Here is a 22305-nt window from a genome sequence, read left to right as displayed (position 1 = left end):
ATTGGATGAAGTGTCTCATGCTATACCTTATACGGATATTGCAAGTCACTGAGGAGTTCCATGACCCTATAGAGGAATGTGTCTGAAGACTCTGCCTTATCAAGTTCTAAAGGGAATGAAGGAAGAATTGCAATTCAAGACTAGAGGTTGTGTTTTGTGATACCAACACAAATCCATCCCTCCAAGAAGAATACAGGTTAATGTGAATTTAGTACAACTTAAAAAAACATTGTCAAGTACTGTAACATTTTGAAAACCTGAGATCTCACAATTAAGGTGCTGATCCTTTTCATGGAGGGAATTTAAAAATAATAGCACCAAATTGTAATTGAAATCCATTGTATTAAAGGTAAATAGTCAAGTTAGGATACATGTTTTTGATGATGCTAGTGTAACCAACCATTGCCTATAAGGTTACGGTTTTGTGTTCTAGGTTCCCTTCTCCACAGTACCCTCCTAAAAACCCTTCCAACATTTGGCCACGCTGAAACTTGGCTATATACAGATTTAGTACAGTCAGTGCTGGCGAAAGGTGGGCTTGGGAGATACTGATCCGGAATATCAGCATATGTGATTCTTTGTATTTTGAGTATTTGTAACCTGCTGAAGTCAGTGTAGGGTGGTCCTGATATGAATGCATGAGAAGCAGCCAGGAGCACCTGAGAGGTACATATTAAGAAAGTTATGCCTCTTCTTAAACTTTGCGCCAGCTCCTTCACAGTTACTTGCACCATTCAATGTATCCCTGCTGCCTATTTAGAATCACCTAAAATTCATTAAAGGCAAACTCATAACTATTGAGTATTGACATCGCCAATATCTGCTTTTCCTGCAAGAGTTTTTAGTGTTGCCCAATTTCCTCAAAACACGTTCATATTTCCAACATAAGCTCAAAATAAGCAGCCCAGGCCCTCTAAACCCTGAAATGTAAATTATTTTAATAGAAATCCAAGAAGTAGAAAAAATGGGTGAGCCTTTTAGCCCTTCTCCAAAACGAATGCTACACTGATATAATTTTTTTAATTATTCTCAATATAAAATATTTTCAATCTTGACCAAGGACAATTTATATCTTTAAAAATGCATGCCTTGGTTATATCATTGCATAATTTGGTGACATATACCCAGTGAGGTAATGTTTCTTCACCTTTAACCCTATTGCTTTATGATAATTTTCACTACACTACAATGCACTAAGGTAACTACAACCCACTAGATAATCAAGCACAGATTTCGCTTACTTTTAAAATTGTCCTGTTCCAGTGATGTCGCAAGGACGCTTTGAGGCAGCGTGTTGGCATACACAGCTGGAGCTAAACGGCATCGGTTAAATATCCTGTACTCACATGTTCTGAATAAAGAAAAGGACCTTTGTTTTAAGAATGAAAACAATATCTCCAACAAAAAACAATAACACGAAGTCTATCTTGGACAAGTATTCCAATATTTAAAACGTGGAAAGTGCTATCATATTGTTTCTATCGAAAGCACCAAAAATGACTGTTTTTTAAAGGAAATTGTTTTTTTCAAGACCAGGCCGTTTTTAATGCAAAAAAATAGTGTCAATTATCCTACAGGTTCTCACAAACATGATGGAGAAACAAAGGGGGGGGGGGAAATACACATGCCAGATTTCCTAGCATAACCAGAGCCTATGTACGTAATTTCTGTTTAAATTGATTGCATGACATGTTTTCTTATTAGTAGACCCTGAAACTGCTGCACGGGTCTGGCACACTAGTCTTCAGGATGCAAAAATGGAGTAGCTTGCTACAAGTCATTTTGTAACTTTGAAGCCGCATGCGCCAAACAATGTATGACTAAGGAGCTCACATTTATTGCTGAAACATAAATAAACGTGTGCTGTGTTCTAGAAAAGAAAATTAAATGTATTCTGTTTTAAGACGATGCTTTCAATATCCACGAAATGATCTCGTATAAAGCAGCGACGGAAATATAATAAACACAAGCTGCATCAATAAAAAATAGAGCTGTCAAGTAAATCAATACCGGCAATTCTGAGAAGTAGACAATATCATTACTTTCTTCCCTTAATGAAAGCAGAGCTGTAAAATTGCAGCAACAGAAATGATAAATTCTGCTTTTTTCGAAAGACAAAAAATTAGTGTACAAACAAACAAGATCTTCTGTTTCAAATTGGTTGTAAAAATTGATTTATCTTTGCCTGCTGCCCAAAACGGTAACAGAATGCAAAGGATGTCTGATTAGGAAATCAATACCTAGAATCGTATTTGTTAAATTCAAACCACGTGTTGGGTGCCTTGGTTTACTGTCAGCATTTTAGCTGTATCCATTCAGAAGTATCTCAGTGAGATTGCGTTATTGAAATATGGTTTAATTTTATTGTCAGCACCCATAAATCGAGAATGAGATAAGATGTACAAGGGCATACGTTCTGTGGATGTCAGTCATAGAATGTTGAGTTTTTAGGTCTAGTGCTGGCCAAGACTATAAGGGGCATATTTACAATTGAAGTAACGGAGGGCGTTGGTAGCCTTCTTGGCTTATTGCAGTGCTCCGCCACTTCTGAGTGCAGGACTGCACTGTATTTACAACAATACCGTGCATCCCTGCATTTCCCCCTGAGCTAGCACTAAATTTAACTGCCTAGCGCCAAAGCAAGCACCCTTGCACCATAGTGCAAGGGTGCCTGCATTGTGGGGAATGAATGTTTATGTGCAGGAAGGAGTCCCTTCCTGCACATAATCTTAAACGACAATGTGTAACTTCTATGTGTGCTTCTATGTGCAGCACATATTGAAGTTGCCACTCGTCATTTTTGAAGTGATTGTTTATATGCAGGAGGGGACACCTCCCTGCCCATTGCCCAGTCCTTTCATGCTAAGTATAGCATGAAAGGGTTCCTTATTTACAAGGCAGCTTTAAGACAAGTTATGTGGCTTAACACTGCCTTGTAAATAAGGCAAAGCCCTTATGGCCACAGGAACGTCAGAAAAAGTGGCGTTCTGGTGGTGATAGTGCCTTGTAAATATGCCCCTTAGTTTTTATTAAAATAAATAACATATATCCTTTTACCTTTTGTGTCTGCTGTGGTGTCATTCATGTCTAGCTTCAGCCCACCACAGCATACAGCATTGGTGTAGGGTCAGCCCTTTCCAGGCATTGGCTTATCTGAGTGTTGAGTGATGGCATTCAGATCTTCCACAATGTGCACGTCTGCAAAATAAGTAGTTCCCTTCAGTGCCAGGGACTACTGGTGCAATGTGTGGTTTTACATATATATATATATATATATATATATATATATATATATATATATATATATATATATACCTACTGGCGGTCGCCAGTAGGTAGTTATAGTTAGGATTGATTTCCATAGGGAAATCGCAACATTCTATTTGGAATAACTTTGGCGCCGGTTGAGGAATCAGCCTGAATTTTTCAGCAACTTTGCCTCGCGGCGCTCCGCTCCTTCCCTGAAAGTTTGGCGGGATTCGTCAAGCGGGGGCCGAGATAAAAGGGTGGTCCCAAAACGTGTTTTCTCCATGTTAATTTCCATAGGGCGGTCTGTCGCACTTTTAGCTCGAACGGCTGAATGGGTTTTCACCAAACTTGGCAAAATTGTAGGGACTGGTAGCCCGATGTGCCTTTGCTATGTCTCAAAATATGTGCTCCAGAGGATTTTGAGTAATTTAGGTTCAAAATAATTTATATATCTATAGCAGCGCCCCGGTACGCGCACCGGGGAGCGCTCCGGGTGCGCCACGCGACTTTGCGCACGGCAAGCTGATTGGCTCTCGGGTGTCTGTAAACATTCGAAACAGTCCGCAGCGGCCGCCATCTTGTGTCTCGGTAGGATTGAGACACAAGAGGTGGCAAAAATCAAAGGGGGAAATGAGCAAAAGGGGGCAGGGTACACCCCCCCTGACCCACTAGGTTTGATGTGGGGGCCATAAAAGGGTCCCGCGGGGCAAATTTATTATTTTTTTTTTCGATTTTTGCGGGGGAGCGCCCGGTACGCGTACCGGGGAGCGTACCAGGGAGCGTACTATGGGGAAAACCCAGTGAAACAGTAAAATAATAATTGAAAGTGATTAGAGGTAGGGTAGCTCTGCATAGAGTTGTTGTGTTGTTTGGGTGTTTTAAGTACCAACATGTAGGTACCAATGTTGAGTCTTAAATTTAATGTAGACCGTTTCCTCTGTAGATATCTTGCATGTTGTTACAGAAGTTATTGTGCTATATGGAATCCATATCATAGTCTGTCAGGAAAGCAGAAAGAACATGGAGGCAGGAGATGAAAAAGAGTTGTCAAATACACATTGGAGATAATATAGTGGGAGAAAGGAAGTATCTATGAGCAAAATTACTATGTAACACAAAAAAGTTGCGCAGTATACTATAAGTCTGACTTTACAATAAAATCAATTTGGTAGTAGTTTAAGAATTATATATAAAAATGAATAATGTCTCAAACAATTTTCGAATTATTAAATATAAATTTATTTTTGTGATTGTTTTTCAAAATTTAACAGAACTTCTAATATTTGACTGTCCGTAATGTCGTCATTTTGAGTGAACATAACTTGCAACATTTGAGTGTCTGAAATGTCCTCATTTTGAAGGAGGAAATCTACAGATTCTACACATTTTAGAAGTTCATGGTCCTGTGATTCATCCATGAATTCAATGTCATTTGGTTCAATGTTTTCTTGATTGTTCTCTGCAAGGACAATTTCAAATGACACTTTTTGTTCTCCTTCCATTTTGCCTGAAATTTGCATACAAAAATATATATATCAGTAGAGATAGGGCACTGTTGGGTTTAAGTTTAGATAGGTAGTTTTTAACAGTGAATTTATCTTTGGGCAGTGTATGGTATCAGACTGGAAGTAGAAATATACAAAAATACTAAAAGAATGTAGTTTGTCATCACCCTTTGCTTTAAGGTCACTAACATTTTCTCAATCTACCTCACTCCTGTGTTTTTACTCTGCTTCTCTCACTTATTCTTATTCTCCATGTTTACTCTCCTTTCCCTATTTACCCTCTCAAATTCAACTTCTTTTGATCCCTATTCTTTACTTCACTTACCCTCTGTTCCCTTCCTTTGCTTCTTCACTCATTCTCTTTTTCTTAATTATTTACCTTACTCCTACACATATACCTCATCCCCCTCCCAACACATACACACACCTGTAACATACACCCCACACACACACCACACACACACCTCATACACACAAAAAAAAACTCCCACACACACTCCTCAAAAACACACACACATTCCATACACACACATACATCGAACACATATACACCCCACACTCATACACTTCTCACACATATTTCACACACCCTCATCTCTACCCACACCAAAACACTCCACACAACCACACCCACAGACACACCTTACACACCCACACTCCGACCTACACCCACTGACTCCCTGTAAGTCACACACCCATGCATTACTTATCTTTTTTTGCTGTTTTGCTCAAGCCCATTCCGGTACTGTTTCCTTTACTCTCTTTGTCCTCTCTCTTTGTCACTCCCCATGTGTTATCCTAATTCAATATTTCTCCCTCTTTCACCCCTCTTTACTTATACTATGGGTAGCACACCGGGGAGCGTAACAAGGGGAAAACCAAGAGAAACAGTAAAATAATATTTTAGAGTGCTTTGAGGTAGGGTAGCTGTTGTGTTGTGTGGGTGATTTACTTACTGCACTCCTTCCACTCCTTTTCTCAGTCCCTCTGTTCTCACAGTTCCTCACTCCCGTTCACTCAGTCCGTCTCTCATACTGTAATTGTCTCTGTCTCTTCACTCTTTCACTACTTGTTCATTATGCTTTCTCCCTGAAGTTCAAGCACACTACGTTATTTACATTTCTTTGCTGCTTCAATTATTCCCTTTCTGTTACTTCTTCTTTTCTTCTTTCAGTTTTTTCTCTCTGTCAATCCACATGTTTTAACTTTAGTCGATTTTATCCATCTTATTTCATCCCTCTTTAGTTATGCACACTACTTTTTTCTCTCTCTCCCTCACCAGTGTTATTTAAATCTGGTTCCGTTATTACCTTTTATTTGTACACCATTATTTCTCTTTCCTTTTACTCTTTACAGCCACTCACATTCTTCATTTGCCTCTGCTTTAGTATTCTTCTTCGCTCTTTCTTTGTTTCACAGCCTTATATTTTTTTCATTTTCTCTCTTACACTTTCTTATATCTTTTACACTGTTTTACTATGTATTACACAGTACCTCTGTGTTGCTCCCTCTTGCTGTCTGTCTCTTAACATTACTCTCTCTTTCTCTTTCTCTTATGCTCTCCTTCTCTTGTTTTTCTTTTCTGTTATTTTTTTATTGCGCTAACGGGGCGCTCACCGGTGCGCGCACCGGGAAGCGAACCCATGAGAAAAATGAAGTCAAGAGTGCTAAAAATTTTAGTAATTTTTTTAAAATGGGAGGTAGTTCTGAAAAGAACTTTTTTTAATGTTTTTGTTGTTTTATATATTTTTGAATATTTTTCTGAACATTTTTTTTTTTTGATTTTTTGAACACTTTTATAATTTTTTGGGTGTTTTTTTGGGGGAACAACAAAAAAAGGAATTACAAATGGCTCAACAGGAGCAAAAAAAAAAAAGATTTATTGCTTCTTCTTTTGGTTACATTGATGGTTTTCCACCGCATTGCTTATTAAGATCACGCTTAGTTCCCCATAGCACAGTGTCTTGCCACAGAAGACACATACAATTTTGATACTGCCAAATTTTTTTTGAACATTGGGCACCATTTGCCGTCCTTCAGGTGTTGCATGTGATACTTTGGCAGAGGAGGTGCTGGGCTGTGGATACTTCTGATTTTGCGCCATGGCACGAACCTCTGCTTGAGCAAGATTATTAGGATGCAACCTTTGCATGTGGCGCCTCATAGTATAATTGCCGAATGAATATTTCTTCTTGGAATTGCCCCTGGAAAGAAAATCTCCGCAAATAAGGCACTTAACCTTAGGGGCATTCACTTTCTTCTGCCCAGGAGGGTGGGAGAAGTAGTCCCAAATAAAATGCACTTGTATGTGACTCTGTCTTGGCTCTTCAGGCAAAAAATGCCTGGGTTGTTCCTCCTCCTCCTCCTGTTCTTCCTCCTCATCCTCTTCTTGTTCAGGGACAAGGAACTGGGATTGTGGTCCTTCCTTTCTAGGTGGTTGTGGTGGTGGAGGGGGTCCACCAGCTGCAGATACTAATGATGCCATTGTCAGAATCAGATACAGGTCTTCCTCTCTCAAAGTAGAAAGTCAGAGTGAGAAAAAAGGTGAGGGCTTTCATCATTTGAAAAAAAAAAGTTTTGAACCAATGAAAAGTGTTATTTCCAAGTCACATGACCAGTTGCGCTTACGTTACGCTCTCCCGCGCGCTTACGTTACACGCTCTAGGTCGCGGCGTAGAGCGCTTCCGGGTGCGTTTACGAAGCATGAAATAAAACGTATTGCGCAGCAACGCGATACGTCATAGTTACGCGGCGCGTCATGTGACGCATCACACGGCTACGCGATACGTCACGCTTACGTGACGCGTCACGATGTTGTTTTCGATCGCGGGAAATGCGCTAACGGACGCTCTCCGTTACGCGCACCGGGGCAATGCACGAAGCGGCGCTTACCGGTGCACTGCCCAGTGCGCGCAACGGAAGCGCACCTGGGGAAAAAAAACAACAAAAAAACATATTAAACTTTTCAAAAATTGTATTACATACATAGAAAAAAAAGTAATCATTATAAAAAAGAATATATTTTACAGCTATAGATATATGCTTTTTAAAAACCAATGAAATTCACTGAAAAAACTATAGGTTTCACACCAGTTATAGTTAGGAATTAGCATTTAAAAAACCTATTAAATTCACTGAAAAAACCATAGGTTTCACACCAGTTATAGTTATTTGGAAACTTTACTCGCATAAAACCATTGAAATTCCCACGTTATAGTTAGTTGGACTCACTATAACTTGCGCGTGCAATGCACTGCTGATGACGTCACATATTACATCACTTATGACATGGTCAGTGACATCACTCATGACATCACTGATGACACCATCCAGTGAATGTGTGTCTTTCTGAAAAATAAATATGTTTTATATATGTATATGTAAAAATTGATGGAAGAATAAATGTTTAAATAAGTGTTTACATGGATGTTTTTAAAAAAAAAAATTTGATTGGTTAACTGGTTTATTAAGTGTATCTTAGTGAATACATATATTAGAGAGTAATGTTTAAATATTTAAATGTATGTATTAGTGTTTCACTTTGTGTATAAGTGTTTTCATGGGTTGGTGAGTAGCTACATGTGTATGTATATGGGTTATTAGATGTTTTTTTAATATCAGTATGAGTGTCTATATGGTTTGGTGGGGGTATTACTTAGCACATAGATGTGAGAAGTTGGCCTGATATATAATGTTCACTATTCTAGTGAGTACTTTGTATCAGTCCAAACAACCCTTATTGATGATTGGTTGTAAGTCAACCTTATAGACCAGCTATCCTAGTAGCATGGATACGAGCAGTCTAAGGCTAAGACTCTAGAGGGCGTGTTAAGCCAGCTGTTTTACCATCACATTACCCCTTGAACACCAAGTGAAAGGACACCACACAAGTTGTTATGAAAATAAATGTATATTTATTTCTAACAAGTCTACCCGGAACTCTTTATGAGTCAGGGAGCTAAGCACAATACAAAACTCTTAAGAAAATACTTTAAGTCGCACAATTTACACAAATGCCCGAGGGGCACGAAAAACCATATATTACAAAAGTGGAATGCGAATTACTAGCAGGTAAGTAACTATTCTCATAGACTTTAGAAACGCTAGTCCTACAATGCTAAACACTTAGATTAGTTGCAGGAGGCCTGTGGACGTCGTGTGCAGAGTGGGAACTCTCACGCGTAAGGCGGGAAAGAGTCTATGGAAGCTAGTAAAGACAAAGTTACTGTTCTCGGGCGAACCCGACTAGGTGGGTCGAAAACGGGAGTGGATCCGAACACTTAGGGTGTTGGACTATGCTGGGGCACCGTAGTACTCAGGTTACCTAGCCCAGGGGCTGCGGCTGCATAGGGTTGAAGTTGCGTCGGAAACCCACGTTGAAGATCCAGGAGCCTGAAGAAAGAGTTGCTGGCAGGCGGCCAGTGAAGAAAGTTCGTGGTGATCCAAGCCTGGATCAGGGAAGAAGAAAACCTGAAAGCAGAGGGGACCAAGTTCTGAATCACTAGCCAGTGATTAAGTGGGCACCAGGATGGCACCGGGCGAAGTCACCGCAGTCAGGTGAGTGGGCGCTGCTGGGCTCTGCAGTCTCTCGGACCAGGAGGCGTTGTCGGCGACCAGGATGGAGATGCGAGCTGTCCCACGAAGGTTCTTGCTGTCGACGTCGCTGGACTCAGGATTGGGGCAACAAGTCTTGGCAAATGCAAGGCCCACGCGGTGGACCTAAAATGGCGTCTTGAGTGGACCAGGAGGGTCCAGGGTACTCCTCTTTTGGAGGGGAGCACGAGCTAGTCTGGAGCAACCAGACCAGCAGTGTTAGTTGTCGTGGAGCGTCGTGAGGGGGCCACTAGTCAACGGGCAAGCGACCTGGACAACGCGGTGAGCAGCAAAAAGCAGAAGGGCCCCACGCCGATCTCGTGGATGCAGGGGGGCTGGACTTCGGTGCTGGAGCTGCTCAGGGTCGGGGCTTCTCTTACCCCAAGGCACTCAGTCGAGGGTCACTCAGGCGTCGTGCTGGACAAGCGTCGTGCAGTTCTGAAGATGGCCGGTCCCTCGAGGTCTCGTCACACCCACGGATCACAGCTGGGCTGATGATGTAGGTTGAGGTCAGAGGTGCCAGGGAAGCCGGTTCTCGTCGTGCTGGAGCAGTCTTGATCCGAAGGAGAGACTGGCAACAAACCGCGATGCTTGGTTGGTGCCTGCTGCTGCAGGGTGACTACTCCTTAGTCACAAGGGAGAAATCTTGAGAAGAGTCTTGAGTTCCTTTCGTGGAAAGTTGGTTCAGGATTCAAAGATGATCTGATTTGGAAGGGGGCCAGTTCCTACCTTTATCCTGAAAAAAGGGGCTGGCACGCGACTAAGTCCTGCCCTATGGGTGGGACTAGGAGGGGGGTGGTTACACCCCTCTCCTTTGGCGGGCTTTCCCCAGGCCAGGGGCTGGAGTGCCCCTGGAACTGGTTTCAGCCGGCCTATGCACAGTGAGCACCGGGGTGCCACTTGCAGTCACCTTCCTCTAAAGCCCTGCCTACCTAGGATACACAAAATCCTGTCTGGGACGGTGCTGGCACCGCCCCTGACAGGAAACCCTTTGTCCTTGCCTCCTGCTCTGGGAGGACTCCCAGCAGCAGGAGGGCAGACTTGTGTCTCGGTGGCAGCATCCATCTTGTGGAGCTGAGGCTATGTCTGACTTTAACCGGGGTTACAGGTTACATACATGTCGTGTCCCTCTAGAAGGGTGGAATGCTAACCCCGTCGCCAGAATTGGCGAGGGGTTAGTATTCCAATTCGTATGACACCTTACTCGACATGTTTTGATAAAGCGATACCAGAGTTGGCATATAACCGCGAGGATTATAATGCACTTAAGAGTATATGGTATGCGATATCATGGAAACGGCTAAGGGATGGATCCCGAAAGCCGCAGACAGGCTCAGCTCATGCCAGAGCACTATCTCACACGATTCCAAGCACTCTGCCCTAAGGATTGTCAAGGCCTGCCATAGGAGTGACTGATAGGAGATCTGTGTGTCCATTTTTAGGGTTAGATATAGGTATACTATATCTAAAGCAAATGGTGATTACACCACCTTGCCCCAGCTGTCAAGCAGCCAGTTGTGTCAGATTTGGATGGCCAGCCAGGGGTGGCATAATACATGCTGCAGCCCCTGGTTGGCCCTGGGAACACCTATGCCCTGGGTACCTAAGGTACACTGTACAGGGACTGATAAGGTGACTCAGTATCCAATAGGATATGTACCTAAGGTACATGGAATCCATTTTACAGAGAGAGCAGTGGGCCTGGGGTCCTGAATAGCAGGGCCCCAGGTCAACTAAGTCAGAAAACCAGCAAAACGCCAGGCAAAAAGTTGGGGGCAACCATAGTCAGGGATCTACCTTCCTACATAACCCCCCCCCCCAATTGAAAGGAGATAAGGCTATCCTTGCCAGGTAAGCCTATATTGCCTGAGTGGCCATATAAGGAAGTACCAGCACTGGCATGGTTACCCCCTATATCATGGTCCACTAAGCAATCCCTCACCCTAAGGGTATCTGAGGGTCTCCACCATAGGGAATCTCTACCTGTGGTGTGTTTTGGCAAAGGAAAAGGCTGGTGCTGAAATGGAGTACTGAAGTGAGGCTCCACTAATTTTGGGCTCAGCTTCCTCCAATCATTTTCCACCCTAGAGGCCTTTCTTTCCAAGACTGAGTTGTTTTGGGCTCTCAGGGTCAACCTCTGGCTACCTACAGCTGGAGGTTGGGTCCCTCTGTTTGGCTTACTGGAGGGACAGGTCATGTTTGGGGCCCTCGGGTCCCAGGTTTGGCTGTGCCCAACAGTGTCCATCTGTGGGAGGTCCCTAACTAAATTTAAGGGGGATCCCTCAGGAGTCTGTTTTATTTTCACTTGGCTAGGATTACTAGTTTCAGTGCCCTTAATCTGTTGATTGGGAAGTTCTTTTGGACAGGGTACCCTTTGGGGTCCAACACTGGCCTCCCTGACCTCTACAGCCCTGGGCTGACTGAGGCAGGGTAGAGAGGGGCAGGTTACCTGCTCCAGACTGGGTCCCACCTTGGAAGGGTCCACTGACATCAGGGGCTCTGCCAGGCTAGGCCTGACTACCTCTGGGGCAGTTCCTTCACAAGGGGTCAGATCAGTTCCCTGAGGAGGCTGATCCTTTCCTAAAGTCTTGTGGGAGGGAGATTTCTCTTCCTCCTCAATGCTCTCTGTCTGAGTGGAGTGATGCATAGTTTCAGGCTTCACAACACTATCATCTGTCTGAGTTTGAGCTGTGGCCATCACAACTCTCCCAACCTTTTCAGGAGGGGGCTCAGTTTGGGTGTGGGCTGTGACCATCACAGCCTTTACAACCTGTTCTGGGAAGGAAGTTGTCTGAGATTGGGCTGTGACTGGCACAGCCCTCCTGACCTGTTCAGGGAGGACATCTTGGACTGGGGCTGTGGCTACCACTGCCCCACTAACCTTACCATGGAAGTTTACCATTTTAGAATGGGTTTCTTGCTCTACTTCAGCCCAGGCTGAGAGCTCTAAATCATTCCCCAGTAGGCAATCTACAGGCAAGTTTGGTGACACTGCCACTCTCTTGTGGCCAGTGATACCTCCCCAGCTGAGATTGACCACTGCCATGGGATGATCTCTCTGTACTCCATCAATATTGGTCACCTGGTATGTGGCACCAGGTAAAAGTTGCCTTGAGGGGACTAGACTCTCAGTCACCATAGTGATGCTAGCCCCTGTATCTCTATAGGCCTCAACTTTTATACCATTGATGAGGGGCTCTTGTCTGTACTTGCCCAAAGTGTTGGGACAAGTTGTGAAGTTGGCAAACCCCATGCCAGTCTCACAGACAAGAGTATCTAAGTTTGGGGACCTGGTTAGGCCAGAGTCCCCAGGAACTCCCAAAGTAAATGCACCCAAATTCTTGGGGGCACTCCCACCACCTGGGGGATTACTACTAATAGTAACAGGAGGTTTGGGAATGTTACTTGGGGGTATGTTCTCCTTATTGTTATTCTTTGGGCAACTGCTGTCAGTTTTCAAATGACCCACCTGTTTACAGGGATAACAATAAGGTTTCTTCTGGTTATTAGAAGGATTCTGGGACCCACCCCCCTCAGAGGATTTTTGGGGCCCTGATGTGGTTTGATCTGCAGATTTATTCCCACCCTTCTCTTGAGGCTTGGTTGATTCCTTTTTCTGGTCACCACCTTGGTTCTTAGGCCTAATCCTGGTTCTGACCCATTTGTCTGCCCTCTTACCCAATTCTTGTGGAGAGGTCAGATCAGAGTCTACCAGGTGCTGGTGTAATAACTGGTTCTGACAATTATTTAAGACTTGCTCCCTCATAATAAGATTGTACAATCCTGTGAAGTCAGTAACCTTGCTACCCAGTAGCCAGCCTTCCAAAGCCTTAGTGGCACAATCAACAAAGTCAGACCAGTCCTGAGACTGAGTTTTCTGGGTGTCTCTGAACAGCAAATTGTACTGCTCAGTGGTTAAGCCAAACCCATCAACCAGTGCATTTTTCAGGACCTGGTAATTGTTAGCATCCTCAACTCTAGTAGTGAGGAGCTTATCTCTACCTTTGCCATCAAAGGAGAGCCACAGTATAGCTGCCCACTGACTTTGGGGGATGCACTGTACAGTGCAGGCCCTCTCCAAAGCAGCCATCCATTTCTGTATGTCATCCCCTTGTTTAAAGGGGGGCACTATTTTTGTCAGGTGTTTAGTATCTAAACCCTTCTCTTTTTCTCTTGGGAGATTGCTGCCACCAGTGGGAGCTAACCCACTCATCTGCTGCTCTCTAGCAAAGGCAAGCTTCTCTTTGGCCAGGGCAAGTTCTTCCCTTTCAATCCTCAGTTTAGCTTGTCTCATCCTTGCTTCATGCTCTCTTCTCTGAGGGGAAGTCAATCTCCTTTGTGGAGAGTTCCCTCTCCTCTGAGAAGAGGCATTAGAGTGCAGAGATCTAATGGAGTCCCTAGAAAGAGATCTATCTCTCCTAACTCCAAGGTTAGGCCTCATCAGGGTCAGTACTGGGGGTCCCCCAGATCCTTCCCCAAGTAGGTCTAAGTTGGCCCTAGTGAGTCTGCTGACTAACTCAGGACCCTTGTTTGCCTCACCCTCAGAGAGTTCCTCTAGATCCTCCTCCTCAACTGCATTTACAGTGTTGTGGAGGTCTGGATCCCCAGTGGTACCCTCTAAGGCTGGCATATTCCCATCTAGCTGAGAAATCTTTCTCGCATCATATGTCTCTAAGAGACCTATCAGAAAGGGAATGGTGGGGTTAGACCCCTGTTTCAGTTTCCTGGAGGTACACACTTGTCTCATCTCCTGGAAACTGAGAGCTGCATATCTTGAAGTGACCTGTGGAGGGTCAATAACCACAAGGGGAGTCTCTGAAGACTCTCCATGGGTAGACATGCTTTTCTAGTGAGGTGTAAGTGGTGCACTTACCTACACTATTTGTTTGCCTACTGATCCCTTGCTAGAGTTGTAGTTTAGGGTGTGCTAGGCCCTAGGAGCTACAACAGCTGGTTCAGTAGAACTCAGAGTATTCTAAGCTAAGTTATATGTACCTTATGTGATCTTTCAAATGATATTCTTAGGATATGTGTGGTAAAACAACAGCAAGCTCAAATCCCAACCGCTGCTCACCAATGTGAGAAGTTGGCCTGATATATAATGTTCACTATTCTAGTGAGCACTTTGTATCAGTCCAAACAACCCTTATTGATGATTGGTTGTAAGTCAACCTTATAGACCAGCTATCCTAGTAGCATGGATACGAGCAGTCTAAGGCTAAGACTCTAGAGGGCGTGTTAAGCCAGCTGTTTTACCATCACATTACCCCTTGAACACCAAGTGAAAGGACACCACACAAGTTGTTATGAAAATAAATGTATATTTATTTCTAACAAGTCTACCCGGAACTCTTTATGAGTCAGGGAGCTAAGCACAATACAAAACTCTTAAGAAAATACTTTAAGTCGCACAATTTACACAAATGCCCGAGGGGCACGAAAAACCATATATTACAAAAGTGGAATGCGAATTACTAGCAGGTAAGTAACTATTCTCATAGACTTTAGAAACGCTAGTCCTACAATGCTAAACACTTAGATTAGTTGCAGGAGGCCTGTGGACGTCGTGTGCAGAGTGGGAACTCTCACGCGTAAGGCGGGAAAAAGTCTATGGAAGCTAGTAAAGACAAAGTTACTGTTCTCGGGCGAACCTGACTAGGTGGGTCGAAAACGGGAGTGGATCCGAACACTTAGGGTGTTGGACTATGCTGGGGCACCGGAGTACTCAGGTTACCTAGCCCAGGGGCTGCGGCTGCATAGGGTTGAAGTTGCGTTGGAAACCCACGTTGAAGATCCAGGAGCCTGAAGAAAGAGTTGCTGGCAGGCGGCCAGTGAAGAAAGTTCGTGGTGATCCAAGCCTGGATCAGGGAAGAAGAAAACCTGAAAGCAGAGGGGACCAAGTTCTGAATCACTAGCCAGTGATTAAGTGGGCACCAGGATGGCACCGGGCGAAGTCACCGTAATCAGGTGAGTGGGCGCTGCTGGGCTCTGCAGTCTCTCGGACCAGGAGGCGTTGTCGGCGACCAGGATGGAGGTGCGAGCTGTCCCACGAAGGTTCTTGCTGTCGACGTCGCTGGACCCAGGATTGGGGCAACAAGTCTTGGCAAATGCAAGGCCCACGCGGTGGACCTAAAATGGCGTTTTGAGTGGACCAGGAGGGTCCAGGGTACTCCTCTTTTGGAGGGGAGCACGAGCTAGTCTGGAGCAACCAGACCAGCAGTGTTAGTTGTCGTGGAGCGTCGTGAGGGGGCCACTAGCCAACAGGCAAGTGACCTGGACAACGCGGTGAGCAGCAAAAAGCAGAAGGACCCCACGCCGATCTCGTGGATGCAGGGGGGCTGGACTTCGGTGCTGGAGCTGCTCAGGGTCGGGGCTTCTCTTACCCCAAGGCACTCAGTCGAGGGTCACTCAGGCGTCGTGCTGGACAAGCGTCGTGCAGTTCTGAAGATGGCCGGTCCCTCGAGGTCTCGTCACACCCACGGATCACAGCTGGGCTGATGATGTAGGCTGAGGTCAGAGGTGCCAGGGAAGCCGGTTCTCGTCGTGCTGGAGCAGTCTTGATCCGAAGGAGAGACTGGCAACAAACCGCGATGCTTGGTTGGTGCCTGCTGCTGCAGGGTGACTACTCCTTAGTCACAAGGGAGAAATCTTGAGAAGAGTCTTGAGTTCCTTTCGTGGAAAGTTGGTTCAGGATTCAAAGATGATCTGATTTGGAAGGGGGCCAGTTCCTACCTTTATCCTGAAAAAAGGGGCTGGCACGCGACTAAGTCCTGCCCTATGGGTGGGACTAGGAGGGGGGTGGTTACACCCCTCTCCTTTGGCGGGCTTTCCCCAGGCCAGGGGCTGGAGTGCCCCTGGAACTGGTTTCAGCCGGCCTATGCACAGTGAGCACCGGGGTGCCACTTGCAGTCACCTTCCTCTAAAGCCCTGCCTACCTAGGATACACAAAATCCTGTCTGGGACGGTGCTGGCACCGCCCCTGACAGGAAACCCTTTGTCCTTGCCTCCTGCTCTGGGAGGACTCCCAGCAGCAGGAGGGCAGACTTGTGTCTCGGTGGCAGCATCCATCTTGTGGAGCTGAGGCTATGTCTGACTTTAACCGGGGTTACAGGTTACATACATGTCGTGTCCCTCTAGAAGGGTGGAATGCTAACCCCGTCGCCAGAATTGGCGAGGGGTTAGTATTCCAATTCGTATGACACCTTACTCGACATGTTTTGATAAAGCGATACCAGAGTTGGCATATAACCGCGAGGATTATAATGCACTTAAGAGTATATGGTATGCGATATCATGGAGACGGCTAAGGGATGGATCCCGAAAGCCGCAGACAGGCTCAGCTCATGCCAGAGCACTATCTCACACGATTCCAAGCACTCTGCCTTCAGGATTGTCAAGGCCTGCCATAGGAGTGACTGATAGGAGATCTGTGTGTCCATTTTTAGGGTTAGATATAGGTATACTATATCTAAAGCAAAGGGTGATTACACCACCTTGCCCCAGCTGTCAAGCAGCCAGTTGTGTCAGATTTGGATGGCCAGCCAGGGGTGGCATAATACATGCTGCAGCCCCTGGTTGGCCCTGGGAACACCTATGCCCTGGGTACCTAAGGTACACTGTACAGGGACTGATAAGGTGACTCAGTATCCAATTGGATATGTACCTAAGGTACATGGAATCCATTTTACAGAGAGAGCAGTGGGCCTGGGGTCCTGAATAGCAGGGCCCCAGGTCAACTAAGTCAGAAAACCAGCAAAACACCAGGCAAAACGTTAGGGGCAACCATAGTCAGGGATCTACCTTCCTACAATAGATGCATAAGTGATTGACTCTGTGTTTGTATGTGTTTTTAAGACAGCATATGTGCAGGACTGTATGGGTGGATGAGTGTGTATATGTGTATGTTAGTGAGTGAATGACTGTCTCACTAGTGTCTTTATCAGTAACTACATATGTTTTATTCTAGTATATGTGAATATTGATGTATATAAGTGAGTATATATGAGAGTAAGAGATTGTAAGAGTTCCTGTTTAAATAAGTATGTGTTTCTATAAGTGATTGTTTAAGAGAATAAATATGTGTAAGTTTCCTTAGAAGTAAGGTGGTAGTGTGTGTATAGCTCTATATGCAAATAAATGGATGTTCAATAGTTTATTTGCATGTGTGAGTGTGTGTGTGTGAGTAACTTTTGGATGACTGTCAGTGTCTAACAGGATGTATAGGTGTATCACTACATATGATGAGTGAGTATATGTATGAGTGACTATATAGAACTGTTTGTGAATGAGTGGATGTGTATATAGATGGTGGAATTACTGAATTGGTTGTTGTAACTGATATGGGTATCTCCATTTTTTTGAAAATATTAGTTTCTATTTTTGAATATGTGTTTCAAGGGTTACATTACAGTGAAAGGAGGTCTGTCACTCTGTCACAAGGATGGTGTCATCAGTGATGTCATGAGTGATGTCACTGACCATGTCATAAGTGATGTAATATGTGACGTCATCAGCAGTGCATTGCACGCGCAAGTTATAGTGAGTCCAACTAACTATAACGTGGGAATTTCAAAGGTTTTATGCGAGTAAAGTTTCCAACTAACTATAACTGGTGTGAAACCTATGGTTTTTTCAGTGAATTTAATAGGTTTTTTAAATGCTAATTCCTAACTCTAACTGGTGTGAAACCTACGGTTTTTTCAGTGAATATATATATATATACATATATATATATAAAAAAAGTCATGCAATACATGTTTCCATACAAAAACTATTAACCACCAATTAAGCATTGGCAAATGCTAAAGATCAGCAACCAACACAAGGCCTATTGGTGTTTGCCAATGCTTGTTAATTTTTGATGTTCGATATATTCATTCTTTCTGCTTTCCCCATAAAAGAACACATTTGAAGAATAGAGTAAGACTAAAATAGCATCCTCTCTGAGCCTAAGGAGCAGGGCTTCCAGATAAGAATGTTCAAGGCTGTGTGTTTAGAAAACTTTCATGGTGAATCACAGAAGGAGTGTACCACTTCTTGTTGGAAATGGCCACAACCAATTATAGGAAACAAAGAGAATTAGCAATAATGGCAGTGTGACGAGTAGCTTATTACCAAGAGATCTTGTCAAAGAGGGTGGGTGGTTCGTTGGTTGCAAGATCAACATTTCATAGCAATTCCTGCAAAATATAAACTGGTTTTGGGGCATGATGGGCATTGAGAATGAAACTATATCATACGGTTAGTTTGTTGTGAAGAATTGATGGCATGGTATTTGGAGTGAAATTAGATTACAATTTTCGAAATCAAGGTAGATGGTGAGGATGCTGTAGTACAGCTTGTAATGTGGCTCAAGAATATGTGTGTACTATAGTTCAAAGTACATGATGTAGAGATGACCAGCAGAATTGAGCCACCTAGATAAATGCACTGCAAAAATGCGCAATTCATTTGTTTGCAATATAAGAAGATACCTTACTGTTTTCTTTTTTTGGGAATAAGCCTGATAGGGATAACTTTTACAAAAACTTTAGACTATTATTTTAGAGATAAGAAACTTCCTATAGACTATAACCAAGCATACCAAACAATGGGGCATATTTACATGTCCCTATCGCCACAGGAACGTCACTTTTTATGACATTCCTGTGACGATAAACCCTTCGCCTTATTTACAAGGCGGCGTTTAACCACTTAACGTAGCTTAATGCTGTCTTGTAAATAAGGCCCCCTTACACGCTACACTTAGCGTGAAAGGGGTGTGCAATTGGTGTTGCAGTGGGCATTCCGCTGCAAAACACCCATTGAATTTGATGCTGCCCACTATTTACAAGGGTGGCGTAAATAGGAGGCAGCGCCACAAATAAGACTAGGAAAAACCTGGTCTTAACATGGCAAACAGAGGAGAAATGCTTAATTTCTTCTTGTATTTGATGTTTTTATGTGTGCTGCATTGTGCAGCACACAAACAAATTGCAAATCACCATAAATGATTGTTCATGTGCAGGAAGGTGTCCCTTCTTGCACATGAACAATTATTTAAAAATTATGATTGGCAACTTCTATGTGTGCTGCACAATGCAGCCCACATAGAGTGCATACCTGCGTTTTCAGAATGGCGGTGCATGGGGCTAGCAATGTTTGCCTAACCCCACGCTTTGCCTTTCCCTTGTGAATATGCCCCTAATTGTTTTCAGTGCATTGTTGTCAGATGGAAATCATAGACCTGTTGTGGTCTCCTTAATGAGCTGACAGCAGCTCCTTTTAATACACTGAAACATTGGTTAAAATGTATTATTCTTTTGCACCATTTCTCCGGTAATGTAAGTACCTCAAAGGACAGTGTTTTCTCGAATTCATTTAAGTACGTCATTTGGGCCAGTGTTGACAGGTGCTCAGCCCCGGCACTTATTTCTTAACATCAGCCCATATTTATGTTATCTTGCTACACTGTGGCCCTGTCTATTTTTAAATAAAAGAAATTTATGAATGTTTAACAATTCAATATATATTAAATAAATAAATAAATATCAGCTCATTCAGTCCATTCGTGCTGATTTGGTGACATGGAATAGTCAAAACTTTCAAATTTGTAGGAGTGTGATGGCTAGTAGGTAACATTGGTACTAGCATTTGGAAGCATTGGCATACACATTGGGAGATACAGGCTCCAGTGGCCTCTTAAAAAATATTTTGGATCCTTGCAGTCATTTTTTGTCAAATTAAGCTCTGCCTTGTGAGCAAAGTTTTGTTGGGTCAAAAAATTAATGCAAGAGCAGTGTAACTGGTTTTCTGTTCCATAGTGCCAAATCTCTGAGAATACATGTGAAAGTGGTGGAATAGTGCATGAGTAGCAGAGCCAGCTCCCTTATCATAGCATTGACCAGTTTGTGCAAAATCCTGGGGACTGAGGAAAGCTGTCATAAATGAGTAAGTGTACTCCTCGCAATGCAATTCTGCAAGGCGAGTTGCTGCACTTCATTGCATTAACAGGAAAGAGCTTAACAGCACCATATTTTCAAAGGTATGGAGCTGTTCAGCTCTCTCTCTGTGCTGCCATATTTGTGGCTGCCTCAAGCCAACACAGGCACCCTTGAGATATTATGCAAGGGTGCCTGCATTGCAAGCAGGAGTGTTTTTGAGCAGGAAGGAATACCTTCCTGCACACAAACAATTATATTTGTAATGCCCTAATGTAGATTAGGGCATTACAAATATAAATTTAACAGTCCTGAAGATGGTCTCGCAGATAAACACATAGAAGACCGAAACGTCGACCAGCGCCTTTTACTATCCATCTATTAAATTGAAAATCAGGAAATGTGTCTACAGAGTTATATATTTGTGTATCATTGACATTCCTGTAGGCCTGTATATATATATTTGTATCTGAAACTCATTGCCTTTTAACTTGATGATAAATTCAATATTTTGCTTATAGGCCCGTCTAGTGTTTGTTCTTCTGTATTTGTTTTATGTTGTACAACAGTGTGTATTCTCTTTACAATTTGAAGAAAGCTCCATTTTTTGATTGACTCTATTATAGGACCATTAAATTGTCCTGATAACCCTTTTTCCTAAATCAAATCAAAGATACATTTTCAAAATAAATCCCCTTGAAAGCACTCCTTACCTTTCCATATATATTTACCCAAGCCCTCAAGGGTATTTCGGGTTGCTCACTGGTACAAACCTATAACATGAGAGCATGGTCCTAAGCGTACAATGTAGGTGCTTTCATTAAGAAGAAACCATTTTAGAAGTGTCTGCAGTCCTGTACAAGTAATGTAAAGTTTATGAGCAAAAGTGTAGAACATTTTCTTTTTTTTAGGGTTTTCAGATTAGTACACAGGAATACACCAATGTAAGGATTTAGGGTATGTCTGTGTTGTTATTCTCTTTTCCTCACAATTTAGTAAATGAACAGACTTCCTTGGCTGCTTGGGATTGGGTGATGTATTACTCCTGTCAGTTCACCAAAGAGTTCCCTTTATACTTGCCAATAGGTCCAGGATGTTGTTTTTTTTACTCTCACATAGATAGATGGAAGTGGTTCTTGGGTGCCTTGCTAATATATGGGGCGTCCCAAGACTAGGAAGTATTCTGAGACTATCCTCTCTGTTGATAGATTGTTTCTGTGCCTTGTCTACAGACCTTTTGTTCTGTCCACCAATAGATATTTGCTGCCTTACAACCATTGCCAGAGGGGCCCAGACATCAGATTCAGCCTTGGGAGTCAGCGTCAGCACCAGTCCAGCTTGAAGCCAAAGTGAAGGTAACCAGCACAGGCATTGCTGGCAACTAGGACCGCAGTGAAGGAGGACGCCCTGGAATGAATTGTGTACCCCTGTCACTGTCTTGGGTGAAAGACGGGGTCACAAACCAGAAAGGAGAAATTGTGGATTAAGTTTTGGTGCCCAGCTGATAGTCACAGACCGACCAGAATGACGAGGAGGCTTTGCTTGAGGTGACCCCTTTTTAAACAAGGGTTGCTTCAGAGATCCTAGCATCAGGCCTCTGAATCCTGGTCCCGAAGTGAAAGCAAGTTTGCTCCTCTGTTTGTTGGTCAAGAGGTGCTTGAGCACACTGGATGCAATGTGTGGCCCCAACGAATGAACAGTGCACCAGCAGAGCAATACAGGAGTTAGGGAAGGACTTGAGTTTAGGGTACAGGTGCTGTGTCTCTGGTGCCTGTTAGATTGAAGTGAAGAAAACTGGTGCACTGCCTGAGACACTGGACAGGATCGCTAAGAGCATTTGCCCTGGTGGGTGACTGCCCTATCCTGAAAGAAGATACTTTTTCCTTGAAACTGGGCTGTGATTCTTGAGTTGCGAGTTGTGCAGCTCCACCGTGGAAACAACAAGAGCCTGCCTGTGAGGCTCAAACGGACACAGGGAGAATACTCCCCTCTGGCTTGGTTGTACAGCTGCTTCAATTTCCCCAAGGACTTGAGGAGGA

This window comes from Lissotriton helveticus, chromosome 1_1 (assembly GCF_964261635.1).
Source record: "Lissotriton helveticus chromosome 1_1, aLisHel1.1, whole genome shotgun sequence".
Classification (NCBI taxonomy): Eukaryota; Metazoa; Chordata; class Amphibia; order Caudata; family Salamandridae; genus Lissotriton; species Lissotriton helveticus.
This window is presented reverse-complemented; position numbering follows the sequence as displayed.